The sequence below is a fragment of the Euleptes europaea genome, chromosome 1 (assembly GCF_029931775.1).
Source record: "Euleptes europaea isolate rEulEur1 chromosome 1, rEulEur1.hap1, whole genome shotgun sequence".
Lineage (NCBI taxonomy): Eukaryota > Metazoa > Chordata > Lepidosauria > Squamata > Sphaerodactylidae > Euleptes > Euleptes europaea.
Genome location: NC_079312.1, coordinates 100,544,283 through 100,567,505, shown reverse-complemented (window position 1 = coordinate 100,567,505; position 23,223 = coordinate 100,544,283).

Below are 23,223 nucleotides of genomic sequence, written 5' to 3'. Positions count from 1 at the left end.
TTTAGCCAGAATATCAGTGAGAAAATCAAATCCATGGGGGTATTCTTCGAGGCGCTACTCCCCCTAAATGAGGCACAAGCCTTTAGAACTCTAGAACTAAGGATTACTGATATTGAAAAACAAACGCTCCTTGCTAGAGCTGCTAATTCTTGCTCACCGTTAGCTCTTGGTATCTATCTGGCCCCGGACTCACTACCCAGCTACTTTTGCACTCTGACCTCCTCTTTCTTGAGACGTCTCTTTATGCAAGCTCGTCTAAATTTTCTCCCCACGGCCTGGACCACGGGCAGATATGCCAGAGTCCCCTATGAGAAAAGGCTGTGTTCTTGTGCCTCTGGACAGGTCGAAACCGTGGCCCATGTACTACTACATTGCAAGCATGGCTCACTTTTACGGGAACAGGTTATCAAATCCCTACTGACAGATTGCCCTGGTGGCACTAATAAGGAGCTAGTTTGATTTCTTTTAAGTTATATTTATCCCCAGGTTACTGCAGGGGTTGCTAGCTTTCTGGGATTTATATTAAAGATTTTTAATGTTGTAAGGAAGATCTTCATCAAAAGTTTATAAATCTCCTTTTAACCTCATTATGTACTTTTTAAAATGCCAAATAAAGGTGTGATTTGAGCTAAAGAGCCTGTCCTATATTCCACCATCTGATAGGGCATGTATAGAGAGAGGGACAGAAGGACTGCAATTTTCTCAGTTCTTTTGAATCCCTTGCTCAACCTGTTGCTGTGCTAAAAGTATGCTTGGAAACGTTTTACTTCTAATAAATACCTTTTAATTTTGAATGCTGACCGTAGTTCTCTGTACCACATAGACCTCCACCAGCTCTGAACACACTATTGTGGGGGGGCAGGAGGGGAAAAGGCTAGAAGTTGGCAAGCAGCTATTTCTCCAGTGGCAACCCCGGGCAGTATCTCGTCCCTGTGGTGCCTAGAAGTGGAGTAAGCGTGAAACACCAAGGCAAGGCCTCAAGGTTTGAAAGGGATGTTGGGGGGGGGGGATCCTGACCCCCACCCCAGGGGGCAAGTCCTACAATGGTCAGGTGATGGCAGCAGATACCTGAAAAGAGAGAGAGGCAACCCCCCCTCCAGGAGAGGTTGAGAATCCCTGAGAGAGGGCAGGAGTGGAACAGGGCCTGCGAGTCTGAGCACCACAGCCCTCTTCAACTTGTGACACCCCAATCATCTCCTGTGGGTCACTTGTACAGACAGCCAGCCCTGGGGTCATCTCACTGCTTATCTTTTGGGAAAAAGGCCAGGACGGTTTCAATAAATGCTTGGAGAATAATTTTTTATTCTGTTTGCTGCTTTTCCACTCCTCTTTTATAAACATTAATAGACTTGAACTGTTTTTCAAAGTTGTTATTAGATGTAATATTTGTTTGGTTTTGATTTCTTTATTTTAGAAAATGAAGATTACATATAATAGTATGTTATATTGAAAATGATTGTATTGTATTGTGATGTTGTATAATTATATGCAGTTGTAAAATCAGATATATATATCTGATTTTACAACTGCATATAATTATATAACATCACAATACAATCAAATCATTTTCAATATAACATACTATGGGGCACCAGCCTGTTTCCTAATTTCTAATCTCCTTAAACCTCTGAAATGAAGTAAGTGTGACCATTCTAATTGTTTCCTATACTTTCATCAGCCAATCCATTTTTTTTAAAGAAACCCAAGCTTTTCAGAAGCATGCATAAACAATTAGAGCTTAAGTCAATAAATTTAACATTATTTCTTGATGTCAGTTTTGTACCATCCCTACATAGTTTAATAGCAAGACCTCAGCTTTAAAGGGCAAGACCACCAACAACACCACTGCAATAGTCTAATTCACCATTTCCCAATACTCCTTAACCCTTTCACATAACCCACATATGTCACCCTTCCTAAAAGAGCAATTCCCGCATTTTCTAGGTAACGTTTGATATTCTTCTGAGAGAGTTCATGGGGACAAGTACCACAGGTGAATCATCTTAAAACTGTCTGTATACAAGAAGGGATCACTATTCTCAATTTATCTTCTACTGAGAGAGAACAGTTCTAAAATGTAATGGTTTTATATTTCTATTTTAAGTCACATGGAAATAAGGGGTTACATAGATTAAAATAAATCAAATAAAATGTTCTGTAAAATAAAATATGTATTGCTTTTTTCCTCACAGAGACACTCTTAAACAGTTTGGTATAGCTGCACTATAAATTTTTCTCATATACCATATCACATGGAAAATTAGGATCTTTTGAATTCATTTTGCTGTTGTGCAATACTACCCCCTGTGCAAGAAATGCATGCAACAAACCATAATAACGTCAATAACTATAATTAATAAAGCATTTTAGACGGGTTCTAAAGAAATTCACGCTAACATACAGTTAATACGCAATGCTTTAAGCTTGTGATCCATGACCAGCTGGGACCCAGGCATTGTTATACCCTTGAGTTCCTTTTCAAGTTGAGCCCTTAAGCTACCAAATAAATGTAATATTCATTTGAGCAGGCAGCAACATAATTACTATCACAGCTTGAAGAAATCACAAGTACTGCAGCTGTTTAATCTGATGATCTCCTTAGAAAGGCCAAAAGGGATTCTGGTGACTTGACTACATTTTGTCACCTCACCAAGTGGTTCATTCAAGGATGAATCCCATTGGCGCAGAGGATAACAGCGACATTCCTAGCATTGCCACCTTGTGCCGTAGCTAGTATCTAACTATGCCCACAGTATTGATGATGCAACACTAACGCTGCTTCAGGAAGACCCTATGAGGCACGGCACTGATGCAGTAAACAACTGGGTTTTTCAGGGAAGGGACAGGACAGGGAAACATAATGGGGGCTGTGCTTGTTCTGTCCTAATGCTTACAAAGGGGAGCCAAGCTCCTAACACCAATGCAGCCATGGCTTGCACCAACTACGAACTGCGGTAAGTAGGGTTGCCAATCTCCAGGTAGTAGCTGGAGACCTCCTGTTATTACAACTGATCTCCAGCCAATAGAGATGAGTTCACCTGGAGAAAATGGCTGCTTTGGCAGTTGGACTCTATGGCATTGAAATCCTCCTCGCCCCAAACCCCATCCTCCTCAGGGTCCACCCCAAAAATCTCCAGGTATTTCTCAACCCACAGCTGGCAACCCTGGTAGTAAGTGGGTCTACAGGCTAAAAGAATATTTTTTGATCCAGGATCCCCCCCCCCGTTTGACTATGCCATAAACTCACTTAGGTGGCCTTAGGCAAGCCACTGCCTCTCCAGTGTGTCCCTTAATTTTGATGGGAACATAATGTGTCAGGGTTGTCAATCTCCAGGTGGCACTTGGAGATCTCCTACTATTACAATTGATCTCCAGACAATCAAGATCAGTTCCCCTGGAGAAAATGGCTGCTTTGGAGGGTGGACACTAGGGCATTATACCTTGCTGAGGTCCCACCCCTCCTCAAACCTCGCCCTTCCCAGGCTCCACCCTGAAAATCTTAGGTGTTTCTCAACCCAGAGCTGGCAACCCTACTAAAAAGATTTTTAAAAACCATTTCCCCAAGGCCTTTTTTTCCAATTCTTTCTGCTGGAAAAATTTGAAATTTTGGGGAGTACTAAGAAAAAACCTGCTATGAAATACTTTCTCTTTTAGAATGAGTGAAATGCTTTTAAGACAAGGTGGGCATGTCGTAGACATATACAGCTGTTAAATGCAAGATGTGTTTATGCCCCTAGAACACTGGTTCCCAACCAGGGGTCCGTGGATCCCCAGGGGTCCGCGAGAACTAAATTAAGGTCCGCGAAACAAAGTGACAAACCCATAATAAATTAATATTTTCAATTAAAAGTTCTCTATTATAAAAATATATATTCAAATATTATTCTAAGTTTAATGTTTAACTAACAGTTATGATTAACGTTTATTTTCAAATTCTCTGAATTTTTATTTTGAACCTTGGGGTCCCTGCACTGAACAAAAAAGTCCTAGTGGTCCCTGGTCAAAAAAAGGTTGGGAACCACTGCCCTAGAAGGATACCAAATCTTCAGGAGGGGAGCATACACAGTTTTCATTGCTTCACAACAGTTGTATGTCTTCTGTTGTCCTTTTGACCAGATATGGTTGACCTTTTCACCTCTCCCTCAAACCACTGTGACACATTTACTCACAGACTGGGTAAAAAGTAGCTTATTGCCCTACCTTGCAGGAGGGAGAAAAAAATCATAAGGAAGGGGGGCAGAAACTGCAGCAAAGCCTCAGAGATATATTTGAGAACTTATCTATCTCTAACCAGATTGCAAAAATTAAGGTACATGTGCTGAAATAGCACAGGGTGCATCAGCTTGCAGTTTTCTCTCAAGCACTAGGTCTATTTGCAGTTTTGCTTGTACAAAACTAAGGCTTTTATAACTTTCAAATTATATATATATGTCAAATATTGCAAATTGATATGCTAATTAAGTTATAAATTATACATTTTTATGTTGTTAAAGCAGTAACATTAGTTTAGGTTTGATAAGACAGTAAGTAATGCATATATTCCAATTTCCCCCCAAATTTCCATCCCCTCCCCCAAAAAGGAGGGGAATGGTTTTTTCCCCCATGGCTTCAAAAGTTCTGGATATTTTACATCTCTAATTATACTGCAGACTATGATTCCATACCTCTGACCCAGAGAGAATAAAACAGGATTTTCCCATGGTTCGGTATGTATGGCTGTATGCAGTATGTATGGCTGTTCACTATGCATGGCTGTATTCAAGCAGATGTGCTCTAAAACTCACCAAATTCTCTTAGTATTTCTGTTGCCTTATAGCAAAAAATTAATACATTCTACTTTGGCTATTTAAAACGAATCAGTAACATACAGCAAACAGAAGTAACAAGACAAGAGATCTGTGCCTCTTATTGAATTATTGTTAATCTTCTTCTTAACAGCAGTTCGTCTTATGGAGAGATGCAATTCTGACTAGCCGAGTTTTTAAGAGGCAAAAGATATAATTGTAATATATTTCCCTCTCTAATTTTTTCTTTATTCCATTTTCAGTAGATGATCTATGAAGCTTGCTGTATATCAGCGACACCAATTGCGTTATCCCATCATTATGTTTCTTCTGCAAGCAATTACAAAAAGGCCTGACTCCAGGCCCACCGGAAAACCATCTTAATATCATTTTCCAGCAATATGATATTAAGGGGTGGGGGATTTCCTCACTAAAGACGTAAACATTCAGGTGATCAGTTTGGGATGAACAGGGTTGTCTCTGTGTATGTGTATCAGATCTTAGCTATCAACAACAGGCTATTTCCATTCACACAAAATAATTCTTTGCACTGCCTACTTCGGCACCAACAGGAAGTTACAGGGACAACATTTTACACCGTCAACTGCTCTGAATGGAGACAGGACTGGAGACTGATGGTGTTCTTGTAATATCAGTTTATTATATGTTTGGCAGGGGAAGCAGCAGGCAAGCTAGGTAGACAGCTAGACTTTAAAGCAAGAGCAAATTCCAGAGGGATAGCCTCTGCATGATAGTCTGTGGCAATCACAAGAACAAAAAGTCTTCTGGCACTTTAAATCTGTTGTGGCATCAGCCATCATAAGTAGGGTTGCCAGGTCCCTCTTTGCCACTGACGGGAGATTTTGGGGGTGGAGCCTGAAGAGGGCAGGGTTTGGTAAGGGAAGGGACTTCAATGCCATAGAGTCCTATTGCCAAAACGGCCATTTTCTCCTGGTGAACTGATCAATATCGCCTGGAGATCAGCTGTAAAAGCGGGAGATCTCCAGCTAGTACCTGGAGGTTGACAACCCTAATCATAAGCCAGAGCTCACTTCTTCAGATGCATCTAACATGGGGCTGAACTACACGATACTGGATTTATGTGACTGGAACTCCTAAGAAATTATTTGGCCCTACATAGCAGTTAGCCCCTCACCCAATATGGACCAGGTTTTCAACACTAGGAAAGGGATCTTAACACTTCCTTACTATTTTCCTGATTTAAAAAATGGTTCTTCTTGCCTGAAAAAGAATTGGTTTTTGTACCCCGATTTTCTCTACCTTTAAAGAGTCTCAAACCGGCTTAAAATCGCCTTCCCTTCCTCTCCCCACAAAAAGCACCTTGTGAGGGAGGTGAGGCCGAGATAGTTCTGAGAGAACTGTGACTAGCCCAAGGTCACCCAGCAGGCTTCATGAGGAGGAGTGGGGAAACAAACCCAGTTCACCAGATTAGAGTCTGCCGCTCATGTGGAGGAGTGGGGAATCAAACCCGATTCTCCAGATTAGAGTCCGCTGCTCCTAACCATTACACCATGCTGGCCTGCCCAAGAAGGGAGAAGAGACAGGTACCATATGGGTACCTCTCTCTCTCTCTCTCTCTCTGTGTGTGTGTGTGTGTGTGTGTAAAGTGCTGTCAAGTTGCAACTGCCACATGGCAACCCCAGCAAGGGGCTTTCAAGGCAAATGAGAAGCAGAGGTGGTTTGCCATTGCCTTCCTCTGCAGAGTCTTACTTGGCAGTCTCCCGTCCAAGCACTGACCCCGCTTAGCTTCCGAGATCTGACAAGATCATGTTGCTTTCCCTCCCATCTTTTTCCTTACCAGAGACTGAAGCAGGGGGAGGAGAGAGTAATTGGGGAAATGGTAGGAGTTAACCTACCCGTCCATAATGTCATGGACATGATCCACACCAGGTACCGCCCCACATGTCAATTAACACACTTGGAGTTCCTTCTAGTCTCGTGTCATTTGGCCCCAAATGGGCTCTTGCCTACACAAGCGTATGCCCCCAAAACTGTGTTAGTCTTTAAAGTGCCTCATGTCTCCTTGCTATTTAGAGTAATTTCAAAAGATTAGTGTGTTACAGCAAAGTAAAACAGAAATCGGGTGATTTTGAGTTTGGGGAGGATGAATCCTGTGACCTCTCATCATTCATTAAATGTAACAACTGCATTCGTTCCAGTGATTTGACTCATAAATGTCATGTAAAATGTCCATTTCCTATTATGCCTCTGAAGGAGGAAAGTCTTACTTACAAAAGTTTATGCTGGAATAAACTTGATTGGTATTAAAGGTACCACTTTACCACTGGAGCCTTTTGAGGTTTCTTGGTATCAGCCAGCTGCAAAACTCAAGGGTCCTTTCTTCTTTGCTGTTTACATTCCAGATTGTTTCCTTCCATCCCAGCCCAAGCCGGCAGGGCTAGCTATTAGCCACCATCTGTCAAAGACCATTAAACAAGCTATACAAAAGCCTGAGTCAGTCCTCTTCCCTTGACACAACAAAATAGCATTTCCATCACAATATATTTCTGATTGATGTGAAAAGAAAACAAACAGAAGCCTGCAAGTTCTGCATTACTTTCTTGCTTCTTAGTCTCTCCGAAGAATCTGGAGTGCTGGACAAAGGTATTTGAAAAACAAATACTGAACGGTCAGTATTTACTTTTTATTTTGCTTGTTTGGGAACGAAGGGAAAGAGCAATTTCTGGAGTGCTATAGGGAAAGAAGTAAAAAAAAACAATAAAAAGAGCTTAGACTTTAATGTGTGCAACGGACAAAAGTTAGGGATATCAATAATAAAAAATTGGTGGTTGTCAATGTCCAGTGTGGTGTAGTGGTTAAGAGCGGTGGTTTGGAGCAGTGGACTCTGATCTGGAGCACCGGGTTTGATCCCCCACTCCTCCACATGAGCGGCAGAGGCTAATCTGGTGTACTGGATTTGTTTCCCCACTCCTACACATGAAGCCAGCTGGGTGACCTTGGGCAAGTTACAGCTCTCTTCGAGCTCTCTCACCCCCACCTACCTCACAGGGTGTCTATTGTGGGGAGAGGAAGGGAAGGTGATTGGAAGCCAGTTGGAGTCTCCCTTAAGCGGTAGAGAAAGTCGGCATATAAAAATCAACTCTTCTTCTTCTTCTACGACTGTAAGGGACACATTGAGACAATAGCACTGAAAACGGCTGTGCCATCACATAAATATTTCATCCTTTAAGCATCTGACCCTGTAAGTCAACATAGACCCCTGAAGGAAAAAAACACACTTCAGTCTCTGTGAATAATTCTCATCATGCCTTATGTAAAACAGAGCTAGGACAATGAGAATCAGGATTCATTGCACCATTATGCTGTGCTGTACTTCCACTGAAGTCACTTGAAATTTCCGTGCTGGGATATCAATAAATCATTGCAAATCAAAATAGTTGCTTGAAACTATCATCTGAAACCTATCATCCAGAGGATGGACTGTAGCTCAGTAGCAGAGCACATAGTTTGCATTAAGAAAATCCTTGGCCTCAGCAGCTGAAGGATACTAGGGAGTAAGGTTTGGAAAGGCCTCTGTTAAGAGAATTAACTGTTAGATTAGAAAGTAGTGGGCTGAGTGAAAGGTGGTCCGTTGGAGTATCACTGGCCAACTTCTACATACTGTCCACTAAGATTCTTGCAAATAATGCTGCCTTTGCTAGACATTGGTCTGACTTCTAAGCAAGGGCGCCCAAGATCTGAGCACAAATTAGTCAGGTCTTGACTGTTTAAAGATCTGAACATTCACTCTCCTTTTGTAAATTTTATAACAAAGCAGAGATTCTAGCAGCAACAAAAAGTAGACCATTCAAGACAGAATTCATACTAGCCCTTGGCTGGACAGCCCAAGATCTGATTCAGCTTTTTGTTTGTGTGAGACCGCTCCACTCATGAGCTGACTGTACCTTTGGTCTACCCCCAAAGCTTAATGGAGAGATTAGGTCCTGACCAATGGGCAAGCTCTTGGCAGAACAGACGGCAGGTGGACACTATGCAAATAGTTGTTAACTATTTTAATTAAAGTCTTTTCTTGTTTATAGAACTAAACTTTACAGAAGAGATCTTTAAAATATACATCGTGGAAAACTGGATCCTAATGTCCAGATACACCAAAGTTTCCAGTTAGGAAAGCTGGCTTGCATGTAAACAGGAAGCTGATGGTTGCAGTATTTCCCCTTTCTGTGCTCAGGACCATTCAAGTTTAATCACATAGTTTGACTTATTGAAGAGAGGTTGGAAAAAGAGACTTGCTGAAGAGGAGCTTGATAAGCATATGTTTTAGTGAATCATCTAATCAAATAGTTATGGGAGACACTAAAACCTGACAAAACACCACAAAATATGCTGTAGCATTCAGTAAACCTTCCCTCGCAGGGGTGGACTAATAAATAACCTAATAAAAACCAGTTATTACTAACTTTGTTTCTATGATGCATAACACAAGAATGCATAAATCCTAAAAAAAAAAAAATTCATAAATCCTTATAGTTAGGATTACAGTATAAAACAAGTTTTTTTCCTTGTGACAAATGAAGCAATCCTAAACACGTCTATTCAGAAATCCAATTCTATTCAAAGCATTCTTAGGGTTGTGGTTAAAACCATATGAATATTAGCCTGTATTTCTTCATTGCATCTAGTAGACCTGCAGCTATCAATGAAAGAAACACACAATGGACTATAAGGCCATTTATGCTTGGTTACTTTGCCTTGCCTTCTCCGCCGGACTGCTTCGGGGATTCATTGGAGTTATTCATGATTTGTCCGACCTTCAGAAGTCACTTCGCAACCGCTGCACACTTGTTCCGCGTTTTCAGGAACCTGTTTTGCCACAAATTTAAGATCCCAAAATGAAGCCAATCGATACAATTTCTGTGCATGTCCTTAACTTCGGGCTTCTCTCCCCACACCCATTCTTGCTTGTCCCTCCCTCTCCAACCCCTCCCCTAGAAGCCATTTTGTGAGTTTCAGTAGCGAGTGTAAGATTTCGGGAAACAGAGCAAGGTGTTTTTCCCCCCACCTCAGATGCATCCTCTCGAGTCAGTTTCAGCAGCGAGAGTTCTTTTTAGTTTGATAGCACAAGACCCCTGCTTTGAGATAGCCAGAAACAAATTGGTGTGTGTGTGTGGGGTTTCCTTCTCTGCTTTGGCTGTAAAATGGCCACTAGGTTCCACTCAAATGTAAGAATCCCACTGTGGAGCTGTCAGGGTCTGGTAACCCAGGGCTCCCTGCACCCCCTTTTCTGTTTCCCAGTGGAATTTCAGCGATAAAATTGTAAAATAATATAAATTATGAGTAGCTGAGGGAAAGACTCAGTACTCCCTGGCCCTGTCTTGCATTTGGGAAATTTGGATAGTAAATTGTCTGAATTGCGGGGGAGTGCCATATCTTTCCCTTGGGTAATCTTCATTTATATTTTCTATTTTACTGTTTTATTGCTAAAATTGAACTGGAAACAAAACCACAACAAGGGGGTTGCTGGCTGAGAAAGACTATTTCCAGTTCTCGCCTCATAAGTGTCCTCTTGGTCAATTTCACACAAGTGCTTGCAGACATCCAGGAGTGAACAAGGCTGGGCTGACCCCCCCCCCCTTGATCAATTTCACAACAGTTTTCTTATGATCTTTGTAGTGAAACAGACAGAAACAAATTGGTGTGTGGGGGTCCTTCTCTACCTTGGCTGTAAAATGGCCACTCAGTTAATTACAAATGAAAGAATCCTGCTGCGGGGCTGGCAACGTATTTTTAAAAATACACTACAGCCAATTACAAAGCAGCTTTGTCGGGGGAGGGACTCGGAAGCTCCGTATTTCACTGGAGATGCATAACTGATCACGAGATACTCCTGGAATTTCTTCGGGGCAAAAAGCCCCCATGCACAGAGGTTTTAGAATTTGGATAAGAAAACCATGCATCTGGAGAGTGGCAAACCAAACACAAACTTCTCAAGCATAAATGGCCTTAGACTACAGAATTACAAAAATTCTATACCATGTAGACTGGTTACATCTCATCAACTAATCCTCCAACTGAAAGGGATTTGCCTAAAGGATAGTTTTAAGAAGGCCGCACATCTCTTCCTCATGCAAATGAGATGCCCCCCTACAAGTCCTTGCGGATTCCATGCTTGTTCGATCATAATTCTTTTTCATTCTATTTTTTCCCCCAAACATCATTGGTTTTGGAATCAATTTTATAGAAAATGATGTGTAAGAGTTATTCAGGGACCTTTTTTCCAGCTTGTCTCATTAATAACCAAAAGACCTTTCCTACACACACCTCACTGTGGAGTCTAACATCAGTTTCACTGACCTCAATGAAAGGAATCGGGAACTGTTGAGGTAGCACAGCAGCAGATAGGGAAACCAGATACACTACTGAAGAAATGTTACTGGAAAGACAAAAGTTTTGAATGGATGAGTCTATACCTTTTTAGAGGCTACTGTGTACTTCAAATGTTGGCACATATTGGTATAAATTCTTCTTGGTATATATTCCCTTGTCATAAATTGGCTAGTACTCTGAAATTACCAGCACAGCAACTTCAAAATCCACTATTCTTAATTATGATGATGAAATGCATGTACAGATTATGATGTCTCCTCAGTTGTATAAATCATATATTACTGAAAGATGACTAAGATCTTGGCATGCACTTGGTGAGTAAATGATAGTCTGAGAGAAAATATGACATTATTAAAAACCTAGTGTTAAAACACCTCTTAAAAGGTTATGGGAGCACTGTAGCCTGCCTGGAATAAATGTACTGCCCTTAGTTGTAGTATTTAAGTGACAAACAAGCTGAGGGCCCATGAGGAATCATGAGGGTGGGACCATTTGGATATATTCCCTTCACTGAGATTACTTGGACCCAGATTCTAGGCATTTCAGGGGCTCGAGCAGGCTAATCCCCCCATACCTTTTATTTGGTTCTCAGAAGCTGTCAACATGTTAGGCTCCTGGAGCACATTCAGTCTTCATTGGGGTTTGGTTAACATACGAAGTGTTGAAACCCCTGTCTTGTCTGTGAATGGTCGGCTTTTGCTGCATTTTTGATTGGAATGGGAGCCAACTACTATCAGACACAGTGATCTCCAGGTAAAAATCTGTAATACAAAAAAAAAAGAGGCTTTTCCTTATAATGCTATTAAAATTTCTTCTTCTTAATACTGGAAGAGGTGAATATGTGTTTTATCCTACAAGATAATACTGCTTTCCAGACAGGGCAAATGTATTTATTTTTTTAGATCTCCTCTCTTCCTATGATGTTGAGCGATTAATATTTATTTTATTTCATAGAGTCATTGAATCCTAGAGTTGGAAGGGCCAATACAGGCCATTGAGTCCAATCTTCTGCTTAATGCAGGATCAGCCTAGAGCACCCCTGACAATTTACTTAATGCTACAGTGCTATCTCAGAGTTCATAAGACAGTGGGCAGTTTAACACCATTAAAACAATTATATTCAATAAAATACAGTAAAACAATTCAATAAATACAAAAATAGCAGAACAAGAGAATAATCAGTAGCACAATAATAATTAATTTGCAGCAGGACATATGAAAGAGCAAAATCACTACACAGGAGGAGGGGAGTGAGTTGTTTTTTTTTAATCAACAATCAGAACGGCTTGGGTAAAAAGCACTATTTTACCCTGACATCAAAGTGTCACCATGTTTGGCATCTAGTAAAGGATTATAGGGGATGCATTCCATGAACAAGATGCCACAACAGTAAAGGCTGTATCTTTTATGGCATTCACTTTACCTTGGGGCAGGGAAGGGGAAGAGACACAAAGCACAGCCTCTGATACAGATCTTACTTGTTGGGTAGACTTGTCTACAAGCAGTCAAAGTATGGATATCACCTGCCAAATTACACTTTTAAATAGAGGGCTGCAGCTACCACACCAACTGAATTTGGCTCAAGGCACTACCCACTAGAAATGAGATTTGAGTAATGATCTTCAGACGTGGATCTAGCAGCACCTCCAAGCTATGGACCTGTTCCTTTAGAGTGAAATCCGATTCAAAACTGGATGTATTCCAAATCCTGGACTGGCCCTTCTAATTATCAACAAGCACCCGAGTCTTATATGGAGCTTCAGTTTATTGGTCCTTATCCAGTTCATTATCACCTCCATCTATGCAAAATATCAACTGTCTTGCCTGTTTCATGCATTTGAGCAGCTACCCTCAAGAAGAACCGTCTGGAGCTGGCCAGCCACAAGAATCAAAACCTCTGAATTAGTGTTCTCCATACCCACTTCAGCCAGCCAATCTGAAAGCATGCCATAGTCAATGGCCTAGAAAGCGGCCAAGCAACCCCAAATATTCAACAGATCTACAATCTCCCCATCTCTCCCCCAGTAAAGGTCAGTTTTCAGAAGCAGTGGAAATCCTCATTTAGTTCGAAAGTTAAGTTGTGTAAGAGTTGCAAAATATACGTATGTAAAATCGTGCATGTAATATGCTTTTAAAATATTTTTCGAAAACATGAAGCTTATACATGTAAACAGAAATGGTCGATACTTTGTTTAGTATAAATATCTCACAATTAAAATAGGCATTAAAAAGAAGGTATATTAGATAAAGTAAAGTGCAAGGAAATAGTGCAAGGTCCAGGGTATCCATATTGTAAAAATATTAATTAAATCTGCCTGTTACTAGCTGGATTGCTTTAGCTAGAAAGGCTATCCAAAAACTTTGATATTGCCTTAGAATCTTGAGAAAAATCACTTTTGGTTTTATCTTCTCAGCTTAGCAGAGACTATTTGTTAGTAGTCTATGAATTTCCCAACTTTATTCTAAAATGAACACGTGCACTTGAGTGGGTGAAGCAGATCAAAAGACTGCATGGCAGAGTACATTTATCCTTGACTTTGAAAATTTTTGAAAATTCCATCAATCACAAGATCATCTCTATAAAATTGGTGTCACATTTTAATTTAAAACACACTGGGGGTGATCTAAACAGAATTAAATACATTAAAATCCTACTAATTTCAACGGGATGGATCATTGTCTACTCCAGCGATCACCAGTGTGGCACCCAAAGGCACCATGTTGACCACCAGTGTGTTTCCTGGTATTCACTTCTTTCTTCCCCTAAAACTTCATCTCTAAAGCCAAGAGCCAATCCTGGCATTCCTCTACCTCACTGAAGAAGCTGTTTGGAAACAGCTGATCCCTTAAGGGAGGGTGCCTGGCTTGGGACCTCTAACCTCTTGTAATTGTCTCCACAGTAGCTATTTTTGTGATTGGTCCTCCCACTGGCAGCCATTTTGTGGTAGTGCCCATTTCCAAACTCCAGCATTGCCCACAGGCTCAACAAGGTTGGGGACCCCTGGTCCTTGGGGAGGGGCTGTGGCTCAGTGGAAGAGCCTCCACTTTGCACACAGAAGGTTCCAGGTTCAGACTCAGTCCCCATCATCTCCAGCTAAAAAAGGACCAGGCAGTAGGTGATGTGAAAGATCTCTGCCTGAGATGCTGGAAAACCTCTGCCAATGTGAGTAGACAATAGTGACCTTGATTGACTGATGGTCTGAGGCAGTTTTGTGTGTGTTCATATGTGTACTCTGACTGGCAGTGGCTCTCTAGGATCTTGGGAAAAGGTCTTTAACTTTAAGGCCATTTATGCATGGTCAGTTTTGATGCTCGCTCAAAGCTCTTTTTTAAAATGCGACTTTAAAAGTGCCTATTCACAGTCCCGACGCAAAAGGAGAAATTCCACCCACCCCCGGCAGAGCAAACACAAAAGGTCGCGTAAGTGGGCCCTTTTGTAATGCGAAGCTGGTCTGTGCCGGCTTTGCAGTCACTTCCGGAATGACGGCTCAGTGTGCAAAATTCAAAAAAATCTGTGAGGCAATTCAGCCTGGAACAGTGCTGCTAATTACCATGCAAAAATGGCCGAAAGGTCCTGAGAAAAGGTGCTTTAACTGGAGATGCCAGTGATGGAATTTTGGAAAGCATGTAAGTGGTTTCCTTGCTGAAGTTGGCAAAATGCACCAAAGAACCGAAGAGCAGGGCCAAATCTAAAAGCAACCCCCCAAATGCAGTCCTGTCCCTTAGTTCTACCCCATGCAAAACAGGCAACGAGCCACGATCCTTGTGTGAACTCTGACTTGTCTAATTGAGCTTCAGTTTACGCGATCTTTTATGGCCCACTTATTCCATTAGCAGGAATCACTTTATCTTAAAATGGACTTACTTTCAACAAATTACATTTTAATTTGCATTCCCTTTTGGTGAATTTCACATACAGATTCATCATTGCTTTGCCTTGGCCTGTATTTTGAGGATTCTTTGCTGAACAACAGGATTTGCATTTTGTTAGACTGAAGTCATTTTGTGTGAATACAACTTCAGTCTTAAACAAAGCTGGATTTTAAACCTCTGGGAGAACAGGCAATTTGCTGGAAGTTGATAGCGCTTTTAACTTACGCAGCTTTGGATTTACAGTAATTCAAACCTGCATAATATGATCCTTAGAGAGCTAGACAAACAATTAGGAACATGTAAAGTTTTGTCAAAGATAGGACATTTTGGAGGACTTCCATTCATAGGGTCGCCATGAGTCGGAAGCGACTTGACGGCACTTAACACACACACACAAAGTTTTGTTTGCCATTAAGCCTGTTGATGTGATATGAATATGTAGTTGTGATTTTGAGAAAACCTGCATGCATGTCACACAGAAAAAGAAACTTGGTTATCAAAAAATAAAAGTAACTTAATCACTGCAAGAGTCTAATAGAATGGCAGTTTTATTTTAGCCCCCTAAATCACTTTTGCAACATCCTAAGTCTACTTGCACATATTATTTAAACAAATACCAGATAGTGATTATATATTACTCTTCCTACACACTTGACACTGAGAGACACTGTCCTTCAGTGTTACTCCTCTGAAGATGCCTGCCACAGCTGCTGGCGAAACGTCAGGAAAGAAAATACCAAGACCACGGTCTCACAGCCTGGATAACCTACAAGAACCAATGAACTCTGACCGTGAAAGCCTTCGACAATATTTTTAACCAGATAGTGAGTTTGCAAGTAAAAAAGTCCCAAAGGCAAGTATTCATATGTGGTTATATATGTGTGTGTGCGTCGACTAAATTAGTATTGCTACATTTTTATGATGGTATTTCTCTGTGCTTTTCAGGATAAGCAAAATAGTTTCCAATTCCTTATACGGAGACATAGTGAAGGAAAAAGCTGTTGGTACCTGTTGATTTCTGCTTCTCATGCAATCCCTAGCCATGTACAAATGAGCTCCTAACACTGTCCTCAGAATGCAATTTTAAATAAATGGTTTTTCTTCTTGGAATCATATAAATCCAGCTTTCTCTTCCTATGTCTTTATTTTAGAGACACACAAGCTTTACTTTGATTGCTGGTCATATGATTATAGAGGTTTACAGCAATCCAAAACCATCTGTTTTCAACCTTAGTTTTGAAAGCGGGGGGCGGGGGGGAGTGAAGGCTGCAAGGCCAAGCACCCTTGCATGTCTGTACTTTTCACAGATAATACTGAAGACTGGCATTTCTTTTCTACCACGTTCAGCTAACTGTTTTTAGTTCCAGGTTTTCACAGCTAGATCATGTGGAATAATAAGGACGAGTTTTATAGAACATGTGCTTGCATTCTCCCTTCAACACCAAATAATGACCATCGGCTTCAACAACCGGCAAATTAGGACAGGCAGTTTGGAATCCCAGTACCTCTTATTGAAGAAATTAAGTACTACTAATATAAAGTTGCTGCCTTTCCCCCCTTCAGTTGGTGAAATGCCCTCCATATGCCTCTGTATCCATGAGAGGCACCTGTTTATCACACTGCAGACTCATTGTATTACTGAAACCTTGGTGGGAGGGGCTTCCCCTTATTTCTACAATGGAGTGAGGGATCTTGAGCTGTGAACTCACACAGATATGAATTCTTTTCCTAATAGCAGCTTGCCATGCAGCGTTCTGGCAGGCACGTTCCTAGCATGTGCTATTCCTGGCATGCAGAGAATTGGTGTGAAAGGCATCACCTTTTCTGTGTCCTATTTCCATAAAAGATACAGGAGTAAGCTATTCTCAGAGGATAGCCGTGCGGGTCTGCAGTACAACAAGTTATAGGCGCTTTCACACATGCCGAGTAATGCACTTTCAATGCACTCTAATGATCGTTTGCAAGCGGGCTTTGCCCTTCCACACAGTAAAAGGCAGCTTCAAAGTGCATTGACAGTGGATTGAAAGTGTATTAGTGGACATGTGTGAAAGGGCCTTGGATTCGCGCTCAGTAGCAGCTTAGAGGCCGACCAGATTTCCAGAGTGTGGGCTTTCCGGAGGCAACGCTTTCCCTCATGTTGCAGTAAAACGGGTTCGCGGGGGAGAGGGAGACCCAAGATCGTTATCAAGAAAACAGTTTATTTGCAGCTGCTGACTCGGAGGCCCTAATGGGCAGAAATCTCTGAGTCCCGATTATACTGGGGAAGAGAGATGGATCCCAATTCGAGTTATGACGATACAGCAACAAGTGATGCAGATCTGATTGTATTACAGACAGAAAGGCGACTCAGGACAGTTGCCGTTTCGTCCAGTTTCTCCTTGATCGTTCACGGTGACACTCCATGGCTCTTCGCCCAGTGGCCCAGTGCACAGAGCAGGCTTGGAGCGAGGCAGAAATTCCTTCCCCGGCAGTCTGGAAGCCAATTGTTACCGGGAGATCTCTGGGGTACTGTCAGACTCGTCAGAAGCAAAACAAAAGCAACCCAAAGCAAAGTGGCGACCCTGTTGCCCACTCCCCCGCCCCCTTCGTGTGTTGAGCAGCGATGAGCAGACGAAGCTTATCCTAGTAGAAAAGGGCAAGAGCCCAGTAGCACCTTAAAGACTCACAAAAATATTTTATGGCCGGGTGTGAGCTTCCGTGAGCCGCAGCTCACTTCTTCAGATGCAGCGAGAATGTGAATCCATCTGTCTTGAAGTAGAGGAGAGTGAATTCAGACAAGCATCAGTGTGTCCATGTTAACAGTATGTCCATGTGAATCGCAGGCGTGGTGGGATGAGGTGTGGTCTGCAGAAGAGCCTGCGATGTCCAGGGGGGAGATGGGTGTGGAGGAACCAGCATTGGTCCTGAAGCGCATCCTGGCGTGGAATTCCGGCTTGAGGTTGTCCCGGTTCTGCTATTAAAGGCACAAGAGGTAATGGGGGGGGGGGTGAGGCGGCACATTGTGAGGGAGGGCGAAAGAAGACCTTCGCCGCGGACGCTCATCACGCCCCGCGTCGCCTCACACGAGAGTGGGGGGGGGGAGCCGCCTCCTTCTCTCTGAGGCGAAGGGGTGTGTGTGTGTGTGTGTGGGTGTGTGTGTGTGCGCGCGCGCCTCACGCTGCCTCAGGGCCGGCTTGTGTAAAAAGTCCTCGTGGCGGTCCGGGCTGCCTCCCTCCCTCCCTGCCGGCGGGCGCTCTTTCTCTCGCCGCCGTCGGTCACTCCGCGCCTGAGCTGAGGCGAGGCGGCGGCGGCGGCGGGCTGCTGCGGGGCCTCCCGCCCTCAACGCACCCTCCCTCCCTCGGAGCGTCGGAAGGCGCGGGCTTTCCGCCGGCGGGCCCCCCGCAGCCGCTTCTGAGCGCGGCCATGGCCTCGAGGAGAGGCCGGGAGCGGGGCCCGCCTGAGGCGGCGGCGGCGGCGGCCGAGGAGCTGCCCGTGTACCTGGCGCGCCCGGGCACCGCCGACCAAGTCCCCCGCCAGAAGTACGGCGGGATGTTCTGCAGCGTGGAGGGCGCCTTCGAGAGCAAGACGCTGGACTTCGGGGCGCTCAGCGTGGGGCAGCGCGGGGCACGCCGACCCCCGGCGCAGCAGCAGCGGCAGGAGCCGCCGCCGCCGCCGCCCCCGGCGCATCCTCACGACCCTCCGGCCGGCGCCGTCGAAATCCGGGCGGCCTCGGGCAAAGAGCGGCTGCAAAACCTCGGCCACGAGGATTGCAAGGTAAAGCGGGGGGGGGGGGCCGCCGGCGGGAAGGGAGGGGGGGAATAAATCCCCTCAGAGGTCCCTGCCCTCTTCTGTTGACACGTTGCTGGGCAGGGATGAGGGGCCGGGGGAGGCGGCCCGGAGTGCCTCGGGGCCCCGGTTGGACTGGGGAGTGGGGGGGGGTGAGGCGAAAGAAGCGGTGAGGGAGGGAGCCGATTCCCGACCCGAGTCTCTACTCGTAAGGAGACCCCCCCACACACACACACCCCTTTATTCAGCGCAGGAAGCGTGTCTGGCTCTCCTGAGAAACGCCAGGGCCCGTTCATGAAACATCTCGCCGCTTCTCGTCCTCGTCACGCTGCGGAGCCTCGAAGAAGTTAATAACCGAGCCGCACGAGGACTTGGCCGCGGTTTTTATGGCCTACTTCGAAACCGGCGGCGGCGGCGGCGGTTGTTTCACGAGAGAGGCAGAAAACCCGGGCTCTTCCCTTCCCCGCCCCTCTTCTGACGAACAAACCTGGCCTCTGGAGACCGTGTGTGAAGTTTGGAGGGGGTCCGTTCCGTGCTGTGGCTTCCCTGCCACTTTCTGATCGGCCCTGTATAGGCCCGAGGGTCGTTCAACATAAAATATTGCGGTTTGGGGACGGGAGGCATCGTGGACCAGAATAAATCTGTCCTGGCCCAGTGCATAAACCTAGAGACCACGTGATCGCATTTCAATTATGGTAACATTATTATGGTGAAGAACAACCCTACAGTGGAAAGCTGTTGCTCATTCTAACTAGTGGATGAGGTATCTTCGTTCTTGCTCACAGAGTTGTGGTTAACCAAGAGAAGACTGTGTAACTCTCTTCTTTTTGAGAGAGAGCAAGGCCCATGCTTGCATCAAACTGCATGTCAGCATCATTTCTGAAGTTATTAACTTGAAAGGTTTATGCTGCGATTCCAAGAATGGTCAAGTAAACATGTTAAAAGAGAGTACGCCAGAGTTGATCGTCTATCTGTTTTTAAATAGAAGAAAGAATGAACCTTTAAACTGAAGTGGTCTGAATTTCAGAACCTTAATCTTGATCTTCTGCTGGAATAAATAAAATAAGGATAACAAAGTTTGCCTCTTAAGAGGAAGCTTCCAAATTAGGAGCTCTTCTGCCAGTAGGTGGAGATGCCTTTTTAGGTTTTGACATTGGTCATCTGTAGTTGTCCAGGAGGGAGGGAAGGTGGCGTGGTATAGCCCAAGGGTCCCCAACATGGTGCCAACCCGTTTCCTGGCATCCACCAAGTGCTTTTAGAAAGTAGGTCAAGCAGGATGGGGGTTTTGCCCAGCAAGGCTTCTGATTGGCCACTGGAAATTTCATTGGTTTTGCAGATTTTTTACAATGTTGCTTTGGCAGCAGCTGCCACCACAGCACAAGGATCTTCACTGTGTGGCTGCAAGGAAGCTGCAGCAGCCATTTTTGTTGCTGGCTCCACCCTTTGTGACAGCCATTTTTGGCAGCCATTTTGTGCTGCACCCACCACACTGTCTAAGAAATTCCAAATGTGCCCGCAGGCTCAAAAAGATTGGGGATCCCAGGTATAGGCAGATCTTGGAAGCTAAGCAGGGTCGATACTTGGAAAGAAGACTGCAGAAGAAGGCAATGACAAACAACCTCTGCTTCTCACTTGCCTTGCAAGTTCCTTACTGAGGGTCGCCTTAAGTTGGCTGTGACTTGACCATACTTTAAACACACATACACACACACACACTTTCTTAAGAAGAAAAATGTCAAAACTACAAAAAAAAAATTGGCTTACAGCTCGTCCATTACACTGCATATCATATCACAGGAAATGAGCTGACAATCCTGAGTTTAGCTATCTGTTATGAGTTTTGTTAGGCATCATTTCTTTAATCCACATTTTGTTTTTGGAGGTGCCAGGTAACTTTGTACTTTTAAGTGGCATGGACTGCCCAAATGCAGGTGGCTGACGGAGGAAAGTAAGCACAAAACTCCCATGTAGACATCTCATAACCAGAGTGAATGCCTCTTGTGTTCAAGGCGCTGGTGACAGAGAAGCAGATAATCCTTGCTGTATAGATGCAGGCAAAGTTAGCCATGAAGGATACAATCTGTTACAGACATGGAGAAAGTTACAGGTACATGTCTTCTCCCTACTCCTGACCATTTCTAGGCCAATGTACGTTTCTACATTTACTGAGCCAGTCACTCACATTCCACTTAACCAACCTCACAGGGTTGTTGTGAGGATCAAATGGAGGAGGGAGAGAAGCATATGCATTACCCTGAGCTCCTTGGAGGAAACATTGGATATAAATGGCTGGGGGGGTGCTCAATGACTTGCAGGGGCATCCCCCACTATTTCCTCTCTTATCTGATAGCCCTCCTAGCATTTCCCCTTTTCCTGCTTCTTTGGTTGTTTATGCATGGTTAGAATGTCCTTAGCTTGTCCCTATCCTGTTCCTGCCCCTTTAAACGCTGCATTATCATTGGTTGTAGTGCTTACTCTGACAAAAACCCTGTTTGCACAAAAAATTCTGTCTATTCATGGCCTCAATGTCTGGATTTAAGTATCCACAGATGGGGGCCACATTAGGGAATAATATATGATGTGTAATATGTGATGGTTGGATGAGGGTAGTATTGCCCTAAACCTGCCATTAATTCATCCAGATGCAAATGAGCTCTTGATCTTTCAGGCTGAGGAACCCAGGGTCTAACTATATAATACACTGGGAGTTTTAATGTGTGTAACACCCACGATTTTTTAAAACCAGATTTACAGGGTCCCAATTTGTAGTACTTAGAAATAAAATGTTGGTTGATGTTATAATGCTAAGGTAACTTTCTTTTCTCTGTTCTTAAACAGAACCACTCACATCCTGTTAAAATTGCTTTGTGTACATTATGGAGTTGTACTTCTTACCATTCTGTAAATATTATTATCCCCATACTGCAGAGGGAGGGGAAGGGCTGAGGCCCAGTTTCCACATGTCCCATGACACTTCCAGCCTACTGCTGGACGGTTTTTCTGTGTGAGGAGGAGAGGGGAAAAGGCAGTCCTAAATGAATTTCTGAGTCCTCTGGATCAGCTGGTGGTTATGCAGGAAGGTTGAATTGCAGTACTTTACAATGTGTGCTGGATTTTCAGTCCAGTTTGACTTGCTGAAAGACAGGTGGGTTCATGACTCAAGCAGGGGCTTCCTGATGGGCTCATATAGTGAGAATTACTCCAGTCTAAGCCCATTAGAGTGATTTCACTTAGGATTGTACTGTTAGTCACTGTGCGGCTGTAGTTAAGGCTTAGGAACATGGTGGATGTAAAAAATAAACTAGCCATCTTGATATTTTTGACATTTTTACATTGTTGATATTCTTACGTCCCATACATTTTTTTCCAATAGAACTGTATTCCAAAAAGTGCATTTTCTTCATATGAGGAACAGGTTCCAATTATCAGCCATATGTTATACATCACAAAACAATTTTTGCAGCAAAGGATATGTATCTCAGAACACCGGAGAACTAATACATACGTTGCGGGAATGTTCTCCAGTGCCCCTGGAAATGCATTTTCCAAACACTGATAACCTGCCCTACAAGAATGTGACATCAGTTCCATAGTGTCCTATTTGCTGGTGTCGCAGCAGCAGTGGTTTTAATTGGGCCATGGCAGTACCCCCAGATAGGATGCTGTGGAACTGATGTCACCTTCTTGTGATGCAGGTGTAGGTACCTACCTGAGCCATCACCCTAGCCCGCAACAAAGAATTATCAGCATGTCTAGCCCTGAGCCTGATGACTAGCTGGCCAGCCAGACCAGGTCAGTTGTTCCTGGCACTGAGCTCCCTAGCTGGGACACATGCCATCCATTGCAGCTGAGTGAGGGAGCCTGACCAAAGGAGGACAGGCTAGACTCACTTGGGGGATGGGTTGTGGCTCTGAGAGTGACTAAGGGCTGTAATTGGTTCAGAGAGGACAGCCTGGGAGGAGCAAGGGGCAGATAAAACAGGGGAGGGGTGAATACGTAGTAGGAAAGAGCATGGGGGAGAGCTAGAGCGGCACCAGCTTTTGGGAGGGGAGGAGGAGGCAGCAGGCAGGTGTGGAATGAGGGAGATGAAGAAAGAGCTGGATAGAAAGGGAAAAGAAAAAAAAAGTGGAAGGAGGGGGTGGCATACCCCAGCCCTGAAGTGAGGGTTGGAGAAAGCTGAGGTGGCTGACCCAGGTAATGTTAATTGTTAATGTTTAAACAATTTAAAAATCTGTAGTTTAAACAGTTGCTTTTAAAAAGCAAAATGTATATCTCTAGTGAATAACTACTAGGAGGATCACTTTGGTTTTCTTGGATATTCCATATTAGACTTAAGGTTGCTGTGCTTAAGTAAAAGAAAAAGTTCAAAAGGAGATTCCCCTATGAAGCCGTTGAGTTGGAATTCCAATGTATATTTGTCACTATCAACTTGGGC